General features: G+C 37.2%; 1 long non-coding RNA gene across 1 annotated transcript in view; it reads left to right on the forward strand.

The window, feature by feature from the left end:
• LOC134491706 (uncharacterized) overlaps positions 1-11,313 on the forward strand; it is a 169,749-nt gene extending 158,436 nt beyond the window's left edge. The window contains exon 3 of the long non-coding RNA XR_010067352.1: positions 9,626-11,313. This is a non-coding gene — a long non-coding RNA (uncharacterized LOC134491706). The remainder of the gene's footprint in view (positions 1-9,625) is intronic.
• Positions 11,314-18,894: the final 7,581 nt, after the last annotated feature.

Consider the following 18,894-nt stretch of genomic DNA (forward strand, 5'->3'; position numbering starts at 1 on the left):
ATGTTTTTGAACTGCTAGCTTGGCAGGATCTGGGACTAGCAACGGGAGCTCACCCCGTCATGCAGATTTGAACCGCTGACCTTCTGATCGGCAAGCTCAGCAGCTCAGAGGTTTAACCCGCAGCGCCACCACGTCCCTATATTTTATTATACTTTACTCTTATTGTATATTTATTATGGTATTTATATTGATACTGAATTTTAAATTCTGTTTTTGTAAACCGCCCAGAGTCCCTCCTTTGTGGGGGAGATGGGCGGTAGTAAAATTTGATAAATAAAAATAAAATAAATAAAGCTAAAATATTTTAAATATATACCGTATGAAGGCAAGAGTCACTGGAAGATACCCTAATGTGTCTAAAAGTCAAAGCAATTGAAGAAAATGCCAACATGAGACAAGGAGGTTAGATATTATCACCATTGGGACAGGAAGGTTGGAGGTGATTGAACAACTGAAGAACAACCACTACCTGCCCTTAAAAAAAAACAAGGAAAACATAGAAATGATAGGGAGCATTCTGATAAATTAGAAAAGGTGCCTTCAAAATCTAGGGAGAGTAAATGCCTTCTTTTTACCATATAGAACAAAAGTCACATGAAGAGGTTCTTTCTTGACCTTGCTGTGGTTGACCACACACACTTTGTCATACAAACACACTCCCTCATACAAGTACAAACACAAACACATATAGAAACAACACTCTTTAATATCTTTATTAACTCATTGAAATGGCTGTCTAGCCAAATTGCCTGAAAAGGCAGATTAATCATGTCTCTCAATGAACCACCTGGACATATGAACAGAATCATGAACAACGCAAACTATTAGCTTGGCCTCCATGCTGAAAACCAGAAATCTCATATTTTCATAAAAGATTCAAAAGAAACAGGTAAGTATTTTATCTTAAAGGAGTGATTTGGAATAGGAACCAATTCTCTTTATACCTAATGAATGGCTGTGACTTGCTTCTATTTTTTTATTGTTTAATGTTTGGGTACGATCATCTTTCCAGCTGTCATGGAGCATAACAGCAGTGTGAAACAAAGAAAGCAAGACACAGTGGGAAGTTGATGTAAGCAAACACCACGTACTGCCTCTTGTCAACAAACCAATTCACAGAACGTAATGCCAGCTGTGTCATTCAGACTGATGAAGTGTGATATTTTGTCCAGCAAACTATTGTGATTTCCATCTCAACTCCCACCTAACATTAATTCAGAGGAAAAACATGTAGAATGCTAATATATGAATATGTTAGGTTTGGAAGAGAAGTGGCAGACTGATCCCTCCTATGAGGCTTCCATGCAATCAATTTAAATTAAATGCAAATTAAAGCTCAATTCACTAGAATGAAAGGTATTTTTAGTGCTAGTAATTATTGGGAGAGAGATAAACTCTGTAAATCAACATTCTTCTCATATCAGTTTATCAATATAGGTATCATAATGCTGGAGAAGGCGTGGGAAAGATTGGTTCCTTTCATACAACATTTATATAGTGTGGAATGGAATTTCCCATTTTGATTAATTTCTCTACCATCAGCATCATAATACAAATTTATGCCTTTGAATATTTTTTTTCTGAACAGGATTAAATATCATTGCCAGAAAAAATTGGAGAGCTATGCATGAAATCTCCAAAGCCCTGTGTTCAAAAGCAAGCACCACTAACTAAAATAGTGCAGTAATGTTTCAAATAGAGATGCAGTTGTAAATATCGAAGGAGGAGAGCCATGTTAGTCTTTCTCAACCTTTGACCCTGGAGGAACCCTTGAAATATTTTTCAGGCCTCGGGGAACCCCTGCACATTCAGGCTCAAATATAGGCCACAAGTTACAAAATTACTGTATTTGTTTCATGTGTAGGCCTGTATATATGCATGAACAATGCTCTTAAACTAAAAATAAAGAATGAAACTTATCTCTTCAATGTTGCCCAAACTTGAAATAATTTTTAAATAAATCATTGAGAAACCCTGATCTATGGTAACTCAAAATCAGAAACAATGTGGTAGCGCTTTTTAAGGTTAGCAATTTTTGTTATAAGACATAAGCTTTTACGACCTACACAGTCAGATGTGTAGAGTTGCCTTGACTGATGCACTGTGTCAATAAAGTTCTCCTTTTGGTGAGCAGATAAATTGCAATCAACATGGCTGATAAAACAGTAAGTGTTTCCTTAAATAGATTATTTGAGGATCTGATAAATACACAGATCTTTCCCATTGTGGCCAGTGCTTAAAACACCACAAATATATGATGGTGTCATGTGGTCTTCACATTCTTACATAACTTAACTCCCTTGTTAATCATGGCCAATATGGTGCTGAAGTTAAGGTGCTAGACAGGGACATGAAGAATCCAGATAGAAGTCCATCTTTAAAAATTAGAGCTCAGTGAGTAATTTGGTTTCAATTTCTTTCTCTAAGCCCATCTGACCAAGTTCTTGTTATAAGAATAAAATGAGATATTTCTATCTGTACCACCATGATGTCCTGGAGAAAAATAAGATATAAACATGAATAATTCATACCTATAAATGAATTCTAAATCTTTTCATGGAATTGGCTACTAACTAGTAGTGTGGTACCACCGTTTCTGACTGTCAGCCCCACTATGTAGACCAGACTAGAAAATTTACCCCATAGAAAAGCTGAAACTACTTTTATTGAGATTGGCTGTAATAACAGAATCTTGCAAGTCTGATTGTGCTGTACTTCCTTCTCTTTCTTATAGTTCAGTGAATTAGGGGGGCATCTGCCTGAGCTACTTCCAAATGTGATCTCATTATTCTGGAGTTTAAAACTGCTTCAGCACCTTTAGCCTAAGTAATAGTTCCTGCATATTTCCAGTAAAATCATCTTCCCTACTCTCTGCATTAACAAATTTTATTAAAAGCTCACTTCATCAGATGCATGTGGCTTGCTTCATCAGATGCATAGAGTGGCTAGGCTGATGTAGGATTTAAATTGGGAGAATTTGAGGTGTGGGAGAAAGCTATGGGGAAACAGGGAGGAAGCTAGGTTGTTGTGCAGATGCAGGTTACATGTGAGACAGATTACAAGTACCTTATCAATTAAGAATTGTAGTGTTTTAAAAACCATTGTGGTTGTTGAGATCCTCTGAGCTTGCTTGCAATTTCTTGTTTGATGGTGCTGTTAAAGTCTCACTTTGTCAAAATAGTCACTTTGAGGTCTGTTATGGAGTGTACTGGGAAGTTCAAATACTCTGATATTATATGACATTGGAGGAAGATCATGAGAAAGTACTTACATTGTGTCTAATTGTGCATAATTGTACTTATAACTGCTGTGAAGAATATCGGAAGCCACTTCTTTGTATCTTTTTTTCTTTCTTTTCTATTTTCCTTCAACTTTATTTTCTTTTCTTGTACTTTTTGTTTCTCTTTGATTTCTTTTTCTTTTTTCTTCCTTACTTTATATTAGTTTTTATCTTTTTTTAAAGTTTCAATCTCTCTCTCTCTCTCTCTCACACACACAGACACATTATATTTATTTATTTATTTAATGGAATCAGACCCTGAAACAAACCCAGGTGTCTACTCTGCTCCACCTATATCAACAGCCTCTGGAATCTACATAGGACAAACATGCAAAAAAATTAATGGACACAATTTAGGACTTAAAACAAGGACAAAGTAATATCTTTATTTCAACTTCCCAGGACACTCCATATCAGACCTCAGAATGACTATTTTGAAAAAAATGGGACTTTAAATCCTCCATCGGCCTAGCCACTCTATGCATCTGGCTAAGTGAGTTGCAGCTCATGAAAGCTTATGCCTTTTAATGAAATGTGTTAGTTGGAAAAGGTGCTAGCAGACTCCTGGTTTTTTGCCACCATAGACTAACACAGCTCTTCTCCTACAACGTCTACTACTAGTGTGTTTTCTCTTATTTCAGTTTTATTTCTGGAGAATGAGTCATCTGACTTAGCCACCATGGGCCTTAGTATAGGCTGCAGATTGTGACTCATTTATTCATCAGATTGCTGGTAAAGTAAAACTCATCTAGATGAACAATAATTATGGCCAAAGTAATCTCCAAGGGTGTCCATATATTACTGGGAATTCCTTAGTATATTAGCTCATTTTGGTGATTTTAGCAATATTTTAAAGATAATTGTAAAAAAGAAGAGTGGTTCCAAGCATATACTGTCATTTACATTATGACTACCCTTCCCAAGCATCTGTTACTGGTTACATGGTTTCTCTTTTTTTCCTATAATACCTCTAGAGCATTATTATATTTATCTTTTCATTTGTACAGCATACTAAAAACACAACTGATAATTAAACCTCTCTTTGAATGACATAAATTAGGGGGTTTTATGGCATTTGTATTTTAATCATTATTTGCCTGGTACGTATCCATCTCTCCTATAATATGTACGGGATTCCTATTAACTAATTGATTATGTGCCATCAAGTCATTGTCAACTCTTAGCAACCACATAGATAGATTTTCTCTGTGACAATCGGTCCCTAATCTGGTCTTTCAAGTTTTCCAATGGTTACCTGTTGCTGCTTTAACTGAGTCCATCCACCTTGCTGCTGGTCATCCTTTTCTTCTCTTTCCTATCACCTTTCCCATCAATAGAGCCTTTTCTAGAGAGCTAGGTCTTCACATATGTGTCCAAAGTAGGATAATTTGAGCCTGGTTATTTGTGCCTCTAGTGAGAACTCTGGATTGACTTGTTTGATGATCCATTTGTTTGTTTTCTTGACTGTCCATGGTATCTTCACAAGTCTTCTCTAACACCAAAGTTCAAAAGCATCATTAATCTTCCTATTCTGCTCAAGTTCACATTTCCATGGGCAGGCTAGCTATTTGTTATGGGAAGGCTGCATTTGGTTTGTTTGTTTGTTTTTAATAGCTTGAAATGTGTTTTTATACCTGTTTGTATTTTACAGTGAAATTTCAAATTGATGATTAGGAATGGTAGGAGAAAAGCATACCTAGTTTTTATAATGTCCTGATTTAGTCCATTTATTGTGATGACAACTTAGATTATATTTAAACTTCTTCCCAATCTCTTTAGATTCTTTCTATGCTGAAGAAAACAGGGGGACTAAGTCATTAATTTATTTTAAAAATAACAAGTTTGTCAGAATTCTGTGAAGGACAGATTTATTTAGCAAAGAAAGCAAATGTTTTCTTCCTCATGTATTAGTTTTAAATGAACCAAACAACCTCAGTGTCAGCTTCCTTTACAAAGGCTTAAATCTAAATTTCCATTTGTTCATTTATAATCTGCTTTTCAGAGAGATAAAATAGCTTTCAGACTATGTTCAGTCATCAAATAATCACATATAAATATACAGAAAATACAAAAGTAGCATTGAAAAATAGCCAGGATTTATTTATTTATTTATACAAAGTTCTATATACCTCCTCCATCCTAGGACTCATAAAACAGCAAATAATAAAAGAACAGAACTCCCTCTCCCTCTTAAAATACAAGAATCTCAAATTAGTTAAATGGAGGCATCTCTGTTATCATTAGGGTTCATAACTGTGTCTTGAGAACCTCGCTTATTGTCTAGGAAGTTAGGGCCATTCCTTACTCCAGGGTGCAGAGTATCCTAATAGGTGAGTACAGCTAGCAATGGGGTGCACTGATAAGCCTCCATCTCCTTTGCAGGATCCTCATACTTGCCTTCCTGGAAAGATTAAATAGGGCAGGCCAGATCTTGCTGCGAGAGATCATCCTTTAAGTACCTGGAAGCTGAGCTGTGTAGGGCGACTAAACGATAAACAGCGTTTTGAACTGAACCCAGAACCACACTGGTGTCATGCTGCTAAATCTGCTCCTTGCAGTTAGTAGGTGGGTTGCTACATTTGGGATCTGTTGAACCTTCCAAGTTACCTTTACAGGTCCGTATAGAGTATGTTTTTGTACTATATTATAAAGTGCAAAGGTCCACTGCCGTTTCTGCTCGCTGCTTTACCCATTTGATGGGCAAAGACCGAAGACACGTTCCCAGGGTCTAAAGGACCAGCTGCACTCATCTGAAGCTGCCTGTACACTAATGAGCCTTCATGAGTTAAGGTGATTTGTTAGATAACCTGGTCCCCAAAATATTTTGTTAAATCACCCCCAAACTAAACGAGAGGCTGCATGCTTAGTTTTGGTTGGTCCCAATCAGCATTCTGGGTGGGGACTATATTTAGTACCAATCACAATTTCCAAGATAACTGGGAATTGCATTGCTGTGATTAGGCCTGACATTTCCAAATAGGGCTACACTTTATTTATCATGTTTAGCTGGTAGCATAACTTTTTTTTTTTACTGTTGCCAACTAAGTTTCACTAGATGATGAATTCTTAAATCAGTGGTGTTTATCAATGGTGCTTAAAATTCAGTCAACTAATTTCTGTCATTCAGATTTGGTCTCCATTGTTTTATATAGAGAGGATCAACAAGATTGTAATTAACTTACTTCATCTGTTCAAATGTCTTTTTATGTAGACAAACAGAATTTCTTCTTAAAGGTACAAGCATATTTTTCTAAATACCCAAGTTGTCACTGTTTTTCAGTGTTAGTTTTTGAGCTGTTTACTTCTTTATTTATTACTCTTCTTTTTCTAATGCTTTACTGAAGTTTGTTTAATTTAATAATGATGAGCGCGAGTGAGAGATTTTAGTTTTCTTTAATGATTTTTTATGGTTTTGTAGTTTTATTGTTCTTATGAGCCACCCAGAGTTGTGCTCTAAGATAGGCAGCCATACAAATATTTTAAATAAATAAATAAATAAAAATAAAAATAAACAAGCTTCACACAGTCCAGACCAGGAAAAGTGAATTCCTGCCCCACACAATCTAGACTTAGCTTGATGCTGCCCATCCATAGCAAAGTATGTTTCAGTCTAGTGAAACCCTATTACCTATAGGTACTCAACATCCAAGGGTCTCTGTAATTCATAGGTAGATTCACTGGTATTTACACAGATATGTCTATATACCAAATGATCGCAATTCAGCCTTAATTACAGTCATTTTCCACAAAATTTTGGTTAAGTCATGAGAAGGGCACTAGTGTTCAAAGATTTAGGGTGAGTTTTTATGCTAAGCAGAGAAAGGACATGTCAGCTGCAAACTGTATTTTTCATTTGATTCAGTCAGATAAACCAGCACTAAGAAAATACTTTGCATTTCTTCTTCTGCCTCTCTTCCTAGATAGTATTTGTCATAGTCCACAATGCTTAGAGCAAGGCTATGGTATGGTGGTGATTTTTAAAAATATCCTTTTTGAAAAATTTGTCTTGAGAAAAAGTAGACTACTAATACAAATGTCAGTAAGAGTATTTACTGTGTCCTGTCTCTAACCAGAAATGCAGGTAAGAATAGGAAACTGAAACGGAATATATATCTTCTATATATGGAGATAGGCTGATTTTCCCTATTTAAAATATTGTATAGATCAAACTATATCTCTAGTTCCTGTAATAGTAGAGATGTAATCTTAGCCACTTTCAGAAGAAAATGCAAAGAACAGTATTTTTTATATTCAGGTCGTATCTTCAGGTTTTCTAAGTACAAACACTGAAATTCTGCTGACATGTGGAAATTCAGTTGTACTTTTTTTTTTTTAATGTGCAGTCCAAATCTGTATTTAGACCAAAAATTTCTAAAACATGCTCAAGCAGATTAACTCAATCCTGCAGGGGCAAATCAGATGCCTAATAGAGGCATTGGAAGCTTGTACAGATGATCCAATCATATGATTTTCAGTAAAATGTTCTCACTGAACTTAGTAGCAGAAAATCAAGTCCAGAATGGAAGATATCAATGTACAGTTTCTTTTATCATCTCTGGACATTGTTAGCAAAATAATAATCATATTTATAAATTAAACAAGAACAACCCCTTGTACAGAAATGTCAGTTCTAGTCCTGCCTTAGGCATGAAAGCCGGCTGGGTGGCTTTGGGCCAGTCACTCTCTCTCAATCGAACCCACCTCACCGGGTTGTTGTGGGGAAAATAGGAGGAGGAAGGAGTATTAAGTATGTTTGCTGCCTTGAGTTAATTTATAAAAAAATAATAAAGGTGAGATAAAAAAATCATAAAAAAGTATATGATGCATGCATCAGTAGGTCTGCAGAAGATGTGGAGGACTACAGACTATAGGTAGTGAAACGTACAGCTGGAAATTGACATTGTAGAAGGAGAGCTGTGTTTGTGTAAGGTACCAAAAAATCAGAAGTCTGGTGGCCTCTTTTCTAATATATTTTGTTAAAGGTCATAAGCTTTCATGAACTTAGGCTCCCTTCAACAGATGCACAGATAAGTTAAACTGATGTAGGATTTAAAAAGGGGATGAGGCAATGGTGGGGAAGAAAATATAGTCAAAATGACAGGTTTCAGAGTTGCCATTTTAGAACGAAGAAACTACACCAGCACCATAGAACGAAAGACTGCTGAACTCATATATGTCAAAAGGTTTAGGTTATCTCAGAAGGCCTTAACAAACACAATGAGTTTTTAACACATTACAATTACTAACTGATGAGGTACATGTAATATGTCTCACATATAACCTGCCTCTGCATAACCATCCTTTCTTCTCTGCCCCTCTCCTTATTCCCTTTTCAAATCCTACATTAGTTTAACCACTCTGTACATCTAAGGAAGTAGGCTAAAGTTCACAAAAGCTTTTGCCTTTTAATAAGGTTTGTTAGCCAGAAAAGGTGCTACCAATTGCCTTCTGATTTTTTTGTAAGACAAGGACAAAACCTGTTATTCATGTATTCTAGGAATTAAAGCCTGTGAGATTAAAAGGGCTTGAATGTTTTAAATCAAACAGTCAGTCTTTGTTACATCCAAATTATGAAATGTTGCCATAATTTGATCTGGAAGGAATAGCTGGATCAAAATGAAAAAAAAAATGTTGGATCCATTAACTGAAAAAATTATGGACCTATGAACTATTGCATCACAGCACCACTATTAGTACTAAAAAAGTTGCTTATGCCTGCTGCACTAGTTGTGGCATAACTGTTCTTTGACAGAAGGTTGGGAAGTACCAAAATGTTATCAAGAAAGTCTCTTGAACTTTTTATGCAACATTTCTGTAAACCAAAGTCAGGCCACCTTTCTATAGCTGGGACCCACATTCTGTCTTCCTTGTTTTGATGCTGTAGAGCCACTATCCATGAAATTGCATCTTACAAGTGAGTGGTGCTGGAATTAGATTTTTTCTTCCTTGTTTTCACAGGCCTTTAGCATTGTTCAAGGTTATTTCAATGTTTTAAATCCAAGTCTAAAGCTTAAAACATTGAAATTACCCTTAAAACTGGAAACCATGCTATTGATTCTTATTATTCTGCTGCTGAATTTGAGAGCATGGTTGAAGGAGGCTCCTGAGAACACTTCCAGACTGTGTAGAGATCAGGGCTTAACACCAGTGATGTAGGCAGATCATATTCTACAGTAAAGCTCTGTAATTCTCCAGCACTGCCAAAGAGTATGGAAAGAATCAGGTTCTTCCTTTTCCTTTTTCATATTATTATTTTAAGAAACTAAAGTATAAGGATTTACAAGTAGTAATGGATTTTTGAGCAATTTCATGACAGATTCATTCAAATAATCTTTGTTATTGTAGGCATCAGAAGAAACACTGTACCATCAAAACGAAGAAGGCATGGCTCTCCAAGGAACGGACCAGTATCGTGTTAGGAGGTTGTCCTGTCGTAACCTCCAGCTTCCTCCTTTGGCATTTAGACAGCTGGAGCAGGTAGACTGGGACAAAAAGGCTGACCCAGAGATGGTGCAGAGGCCCACCAACCTTCCACTGAAAACTCTCCCTCTAATTGCTATTACTGCTGCGGAGACTGACAGGTAAACCTTGATTTGGAAGCCTGTGCTTTGGCAGCCATGTTCCTGGTTGCATGTGATAAAAACTTTTGACTCTTAATCATGGAGCAAATTAAGGCAGTTTGCCTCTAATGAAAGGCATCTTAAAAATATATTAATATAAAAGCGGTTTTAAAATAGTCATTTTGGTAAGAGGGGCAGAAAAGAGAAGCAAAAGATGCAGGGTTAAAAAAAATCAAAACAAAACACCATCATTTATGCTACCTAGTTCTCTGGTTAATGCTGAGAACACGGTACAAGAATAAATTGAGTTTAAAAAGATTAACTATTTCTTTGCCTTCCCTCTCCACTAATGCTTTATGTGTGGTGTAAAACAGGAGCAGGGAGACTGTAATCCACAAAAGCTTGTTGAACTCTTAAGTCCAAATGGCCCTAGCCAGCATAGCCAATGTTGAGGAGCATTGAGTTTTATAATTCAGTTTTTGGAAAGTTCACTTGTCTCATTTGAAACAAATTCAGTGGTTTGGAAAAGCCATGTGACTCCATTTTCCTAGAACTGTATCATCCAGAGAGTTTAAATGCTCCTCCCTATCAAAACTAAGACAACTGTATCCATGACTCTTAATGCCTTCTTAAATCATCACTTCAGATTGGCAGATAATCTGCTTCTTGGAAGTATAGTTTAAACTGGCTACCAGACATGGTGACAGCATGTTATCTATATTATGCCTGAGTGGCTGGGATTACTATAGATGGGGGGAACGCTACCAAGAGAGATGATAAAGACAAGGATTATCCATCACAGGGACAGCTATCATGCACATTCACCTGTACTATTGAAGATAGCCTAACGTCATATAGCCTCTGAGCTAAAATGCATATGGCTGGGCAGGTGCTGGGTAGCTGGTTAAACCAGATAGAAGCGACCCATTTTTTTCCATTCCTGTTCACAAGTCTGGTTGTGATTCCCATTGTTGAACTGATCTCATAAGTCAGGAATATTTATAGCTATGGCAAAGACACAGAGTTGCATATTCTTTGTTAAGCTCAGTACCTCCTCTTGATGTGGGAGAAAGAGGAAGCATCAGCACAAAATATTAAATATGTCTATCACACTTGAGGATTCCTAAAACAAGACACAGATGAAGGAGTTTAAATTTGAAAATATACATCTGAGAAGTATGATGAATTACATATGAGATCACTCCAGCCAATCTGTAGAATAGCAAAATGCTGAAGGAAATATTATAGATTAATGCGAGAAAAATATTGTATACAACTGATGAGTGAATAGAAGCTAGTATTACATTTTGAAGAAAGGAATGCACTGCACATAAAATTAATATGTTTCTCCAGGGAAGTCAAAACAACATTTTATTAAAAGGGGATATGCTGATTGCCACAGATGTGTTGGGAGAGGTGACACATGCAAAGCTTCTCACAGCATGCAAATCTTGCCGCATATCACAGAAAATGTCACTGTCCATCTAACTCACAACATAAATTGTGTGTTTCGGTCATTATGTTTGCTTAATTTGGTTTTGATTTTTTTGGAAAATATGTTTATATCTGAAGTCAGAAAAAAACTATGTATGTACTGTAATATATTGATGCTAGACTGATACTGGGAATTGTGACATCACTGTCACGATTATAACTTTTTTTTTTTTTTAAAAGCACTCTTTATTTTTGTTATGAGCAGGGCAATCTTCATTAAATCATCAGGGACAAGTGTCCTCCGTAGTTCATATATGCATCAATAATTTGAAATTCTGTGTGTAGAACATCATCTGAGGAGTTTTGAAAATCCACTTTTGATATTTGCCTCTTTGATGCTATCAAATAATATTTGAGTAAAAGAAAGTTTGCCTAAGAACTTGAAATGCTAAGGGACTGAGTAATTCCAAGAAGAATTCCATCGGGCTAATTCAATAGTGGGTTTTCTTGCATAATAACTGCCTCTCTCATGCAATTGCTTTTGCTTTGTTCTTTGTTGAAAGCATTAGAACATACTATAATTGTAACTTAATAATTGTTATAATCGTTTTACAAATACCTCCCTTGATCTCATATAAATATTTTCATCATGTATTTGCTATCTTCATATTCTCTTTTTTTGAATATACTTAACAGAAAGGAAGTCCGTGATAGAAGAGCTTATTAATCATGAACTTTCAGAACCACTCCTATCCTTAGATAAAGTGAAGCAGCCACATCAGGTGGCATTTTCTGTGGGTAGTGGAGATTCTGTTCCAAAGTCACTGATAAGGAAGGAAGATGGAAACTGTTTGGCTAGATGGCTTTCATACATGGAATGGGAGAGGAGGCAGCATCTTTATCTCAAGCACTAAATCTCCTGGGCTAGTCCTAGATCCTACTCTGCTTGATGGGATGCCAAATCCATCTCAGATCTGAATACGCAATAAATAATTTCTTCAGCTAAGTTCCAGAGCACTTTTTCCTATCTTATATGTGTACAGTAGAATGTATACACTTTAAGGCCAGGCCTTATTGTGGATCCTTACTGCTTTATTGCCTCACTGGCAGCCTTGGTGTCAGGTTGCTGTTTGAATAAGGCCCCATCTATATACGATATGGTGGTGAATGAATGGCCAGACCAGGCATGTGTTACTGAAACCTGGTTGAGTGATAATGAGGATGTTGTCAGAACTCTGCATTTCCATGTTTGTGGTTGATCAGTCACTAAGGCTACAAGGCTGGGGCTGGAGACATAGCAAGACTTGTGTCTGATACCTTGGCGATGGCTGGTTGCATGACTCCACTGATTCTTGGGCATGAGTGGTTTCATTTGAGTTAGGCTATAAGAACATGCTAGGGCTGCACATGGTATACTGCCCAGCAATGGTCCATCTTGATTTGTGCACCAAGTTGCCAGACTGGGGGACTTCCATGCCCTGGATAAGGAGTCCATATCCAGGAATTCATGGTCTCCAAGAGAGCTATTGGTCTGACCCAGGTTATCTTGGCCTGTACTCATACTGGTGGTCCCATGTTAGAACTAGGGTTTTCCATGGTTCAAGTGGCACTTGAGCTGAAAATTGATATTATGATCAGTTGTTTGCCATAGTCAGATCACTTTCTGGTCAAGCTACACATTACTGTTCTCCCAGACCTCTGGAGGAGTGACAGCCTGATTAAGGTGGTCTGTCCCAGGGACCTAATGAATCCAGTTGGTATGTTTGGAGGTACATGAACATTTTTTTAATCTTCTGGCAGGCAGTTCTATCACACAACTGGTTACCTGCTGGACTAAGGACCTAAGTGCAATTCTGTCCATGTAGTGTCTACTCTGAGTGAATATGACTGCTTTTATCCTCAAAGGATCTAGCAGACACATCACAGTGGCCAGCTCAAGCAGTCACTCCAACTACTTCTCCCAAACAAGGAAGTGGGTTATTCGGAACAGCTGCTGAATAAGAATCTGACTTGGTATCTGAAGACCACAAAGGACTGGATGGGGAGAAACAAGCTCAGAATTAATCATATGGAGTGCTGTTTGTCCAGAATGTAGAACCGTTCTGTTGGTTCAAGCTGTAGCTATGGATGGGATCATCCTCTCCAAAAGAGCTGGCTTGCAAATTGAGGGTCCTTCAGGACTCGTAGCTCCTGTTGCCTTTGAAAACAATTTGGAAGCTTTGGTTAGTACAAAATGAAGCAGCTAAGCTGCAGATTGCTGCTATGCTAGTATTATACCTATAAACACTGCATTGGTTACTAATAGGCATCAGGGCATCCAATTCAACATTCTTGTTTTAACCTTTAAAGCCTTACATGGCTTAGTTCCAGTGTACTTGGAGATTGTCTCCTAGGTAGAATCTTTCAAGTTCATGCATGTCTCCAGGGAACCCATCCCTACGAAGGTCACATTCTTATAAGAATTCAGGGAGCTAAACTTGAAGGTAGTCATTCTCTGGTGGCTCCCATGTTTTGAGACACTTCCCCACCCCCCGCCCCGATTTGCCTGGCAGTCTCCCTTCTAGTCTTCTGCAAGTTGGTGAAAACTTCTGTTTCTATATTTGATCTGTATTATTCTGCTTCTATATTTTTTATATTTTATGTACATTGCCAGTAGACATAAGTGACCTGGGCAATATAAAACTATTGTAAAATAAGTAAATAAGTTACTCTTTCATTTCAGGAAATGCAGATGTTTGCTGAGGAGCTTAAAGAAGAGTTATCCTCTCCATATTGTACCCTCAGGACAGCTCTGAGTGGGTGGGTCAGCAATAAATCATAAGGAGGAGTTGACTCTGGAGCGCCTGTCAGATAACAACTTTATCATAGGCTGAATTTATTATCTTAGATCACAAATTTATGGAGTTGGAAAGGAGTGTTTAGGCCATCATCCAAACCTGCTCAGCCTGGCTATCCACATTAAAATACCTGCAGCCTTCAGATTATTGGAGTTGAAGTGTTTAGGTCTTTAAAAGACAAAAACAATCCTTTTTATTGTACTAACTGGATTTCCATGCATCCTCTTGAGCACTGGTGTTGTGGATTCACTGCTGTTTCTCCTGTTCAAGGCAGATGTATTTCATCCTTTTTTTTGCAATTATTAGATGCAATTTCCAAGAGACACAGCAGATGGCAGCACCTAGCAGACTTTGTTGATATTGGGAAAAAAGCCAGGATCAGACCTAGTTAGGACTTGGTTGGGAGATCACTTCATTAGAAAAGCACAAAGCCATAGGTTAGGTTGGGAAGCCAACATTCAGCCTTAAAGAATGGCACACCACGTTTTTATTATTGTGAAGAAAGCTACACAAGACATGTCTATGTGGTCACCAGGAGCTGAGTTTGACTCAAGAAGTCCTTATGTTATCATTTCCAAGCAGTTTTGAAGGACAACCAGAAACATCTTGTGAGGGAAGCTAAAAACTACCAACCATATATGACAAGAACAAGTTCCATATGCATGGGTCAAAATCCTTTTACCCCTAGGGAAAGGAGAGTCATTTATTCATACAAGACTGGAAAGAAAAGAAAGGAATCCATTCTCCTTCAACCCACTTTCTTATCCAATGGCATCTATTACCTTTTACATTTATTCTTATTTGATAAACATGAGTGGGGAGCCTTCTCAGCACAATCCTCATGATTTCAGTCCATTTAAAATGCAATTGATAAATCAGTGCTGTAACTGAAACTCGGTGCCATTTGTTGTCCCCAACACTTACCCTTGGCATTGCAATAAGCCCAGTGTTCATTGTGTTTTCTTTATTCAGATTGGACTGATGTGAAATGCTATGATAAGGAGATATTAGGTGAAACAACAAGGGAAGTTAAAACAAGTGGGAGGTTGGGAAAGCACTTGTATAAACTGTTCTGTATTTTGGCTGTGGATTGTAGGGAGTTTCAGAAATGACTCCGGAGAAACTGTGGTGTCGAAGCCTGGAAAACAAAGGAAACATTAGGAAGAAACTCAGAGTGGCTCTAACTCCCTGGAGTATAAGAGGAAGGGAAGGGAAAATGCAGTCAGATTCTGTTACTATAGCCTATATCCATAAATATAGTCAAACTATATTTGAAATTATTGAAATGTATTTTTCAATACAGTACCCTCATAGCTGCTCCAAACATTGCTATCATACTAAAATGTTTAATATGACAAAATACAAGGGGCAACAAATACAAGAGGTATTTAAATTTAAATAGAACCAGTGTACATGTTTTTTTTCTGGCTCCACCCATTACTTTGAATTGACTCTACCCATTGGATGTAATGGGGCATTTGACATGTTATTTAAGGAGCAAACCTGCCCCAAAGGATTTTGTATTCCTGTTCTAACCTTTGAAGCCACTATCTACCTATCTGATCTATCGATCTATCACATTTATACAGCCGCCCATCCTACGAAGTGACTTTTGCATATTAGGCTCTTCCGTGTTTATTTGTTAATAATGGTTCTACTGTTTTTGTTTTATTAAGTTGCTTAAATGCATTTTTTAATAATGGCTTTTAGTCTTTCTGGGGGAATTAGGTCTTGAAGATGTGGGTTACAGATATTAAAAGTCAACAAGCCAACAAGCCATTGACTTTTTTCAAGTCTTCAAAAGGCATACATATCCTCATTCAGCTGTGAGCGAGTCACGAGTTATACTTGTTAATTTACTCGTCTATACATTTTTGGCATTTTGATTTTTAGAAAACTAAAGAAAGTTCTGATTTGAACAAGGGAACTGAAATATGAAATAGTTTATCCTCTCCAATAGCTGAGCATGCTCTGTTTGTTTTCTGAAAAAGTAGCAGTCTTGCTGGAAGTTCATTTATGACAGCTGAAACAATTTGTGTGAAAGCTATAATATCTCTCCTAATTCAGAATACAGTGCACTCAGCTAGGCAGGCAGTCTTTTTCTCTCAAAGGTGTGGCTGTGCAATCTTTCTCTAAATAACAGGCGGCAATGTGGGTTGATTAACTGGAGAATTCTGTCCTCACAGAACCCCTTCAATCAGTTTTGATTGCCTGTGATCTGGAATGCAGCCATAGACTCGTTTGCAGAAAAAAAAATTGTACTTCAGTGCTAGAGGAAGTTTGGAGCAGAGGTTCAATTTCTGAGAACCTGCATTTCTTCGTTCTCCCATACAGGTCTTTCCCAGTAAATTCATTGGTAAATAAAGCAACGATTCCATGGGAAGAAGTCTCTTGTATTTCCAGCAAAGCTAATTGATCCTGTGAAATTAGTTTCAAAACAGCTGCTATCTGCAGAAACAGAAGAAGGTAGCAAAGGCGTTATTGTTTTATATTTCAAGTGGGCTCAGTCACTGTGATTAAGAAATGACAGAATCAAAAAGAGGCATTTAGGCCACTGCATTGCAGTAATCAAAGTTTAAGCGTCTATGACAGATAGTAATCTCGTCTCCACTTGAACACGTCCCTGAAAGGTTAGCTACCCTCTTCCTTGATAATTATTTCCACTGTCAAATTGCTCTTATTGTTACAAACATTTTTTTAAAACACTCAGAATTTGCCTTCCTGTGACTTAAAGCCATTATTCTGTGTCTCTCATCAAGGGTGACAGAGGACAGATTTTGGCCCTTTCCTTCATGGCATCCTTTTTGCTATTTGAAGAATGCTAACACGTCTCTCAATCTTTCCTTCTCAGTTTTAAGCATCAGTTTTAAGCGTTCCCAGATACTTCAATCTTTCCTGACAGGACCAGATTCTCATTCCCAGATTATCCTTATTGCTCTTATCTGACCCTATTCTAGTACTATTACCATTTTGCATCCCATACTGTTTCTTAAGTTAATAATTTTGCATTTGTGTCTGTTAAATTTCATGCTGTTATTTTCAGTTCATTTTTCTGATGTAATTGTATTGAATTTTATTTCTGTGGTTTAGGATATGAGCTGTTCTTTGCAATTTTCTGTTATCTGTAAATTTTATAATTATTCCCTCCATATTTTCATCCATGTCATAAGAAAAATGTTGAAGGGCCAAGGGTATGGGGCATCCACTTAATACCTCCCCCCAATCTAATGTTGGCGAGCACCCGAAATACAATTTTTGAGCTAACTCTGCATCCACTTAATTATTAGTGTACCCAGCCCGTAGTTATTTAGCTTACTAATCAGAATTTCATAAGGTACTTTGTCAAATGTTGTGCTGAAATCAAGATATTTACATCTACTGCAGTTTACTAAAAACTTATTTGATCAAAAAATGACATGTGTCAATTTGGCATATTTATAAACCCATGCTCATTTCTAGTGATTACTGTATTGTTTTCAAGGTGCTTATAGATCAGTTGCTTTATACTCTGCTTAAAAATATTCCTAGGCATCCAAGTTAGCCTGACTACTTTATATTTCATTGGAACCTTTTGGAATATAGCAACATTTGCTCTCTTCCATGCATCTGATAACTTCACTCTTTCTCTAGGATTTCTCAGAGATAAAACCTAAAGATTTGCATGCACCACTACCGAGTTCCTTTAATACCCTGGAATGCAATTCCTCTGGCATTAGGGATTTAAACTCATTTAAAACAAAAATATGTTCCTGAACCATGTTTCTATAAATCTCAAACCGTAATCCTACCATTCCATCCCACTCTTCACAATTGCTAGTGGTACACACATCTTTTTATTGGACAAAACTGAACTAAAATAACAGTTGAGTATGTTTTTTTCTATATTATCTCTCAGTTTTTTTTGTCATCTTTATTGAGTTGGTATACTGATTTGTTTTTGTTTTAAATTTTGAATATATTTCAATAAGCCATTATTGTTTTGCTCTTGGCATCTTTCACTGGCCTCTGATTATTCTGAGTGTTAGCCTTTTTGACATCATTTCTACAAGTTGGAGCTGTATCTGCGTACTCTTCTGTGCTGAACTGACAGTATTTTACCTATTTCGGTTTTCAGATATTCCTTAAGCATTTTGAGCAGATAAGGAGTAGGTCTAGTGCTGCTGAACTGTCAACAGCAATTCTGATTGAGAATGACTGTCATTAGTTAATTTCTATTTTCTCAGTAAAGATGGTGTAGGTGTCCCCTGTTATCTGCAGTCTTGTTATCCATGGCTTCATGTATTTGCATTCCAGATCTCAGTATATGCCTAAAGCTTTGTTGGAAAATTACTGTGGCTAATATTCAGGTTGGTTTACATCCAGCGCACTCCAAATCATGTCCTATATCCAGATCAGAGCAAGCATACATGCCACTGAGTTCAGCTAACAAAATATAGTTTGATGTTCATTTCTCAATAAACATCAAAAACAGTTAACTGGCAAAAACAATACGTGACACAGGCAAAAGCAGGGAGGGAGAGAAACATGAATCGTTAAAATTTACATTACCTATAAAGCTGAATCAAAAGGCACAGGACTTTCCAGAACCACTAGAAACTATGTTGTGGGTAATGCACATGGACAGGCCCAAAGAAAGTAACCTTTGGTTATTCCAACTGTAACCCTTTTGTGTACATAATGGCAGCAAAATAGAGATGGGAAGTTAATCCCTCCTGTCTTCTGGACCGTGGAGGAAACAACTTGGTGGGTGGGGAGGATGTCTCCAACAAGGCATACATATATC

This window comes from Candoia aspera, chromosome 2, assembly GCF_035149785.1.
Source record: "Candoia aspera isolate rCanAsp1 chromosome 2, rCanAsp1.hap2, whole genome shotgun sequence".
Lineage (NCBI taxonomy): Eukaryota > Metazoa > Chordata > Lepidosauria > Squamata > Boidae > Candoia > Candoia aspera.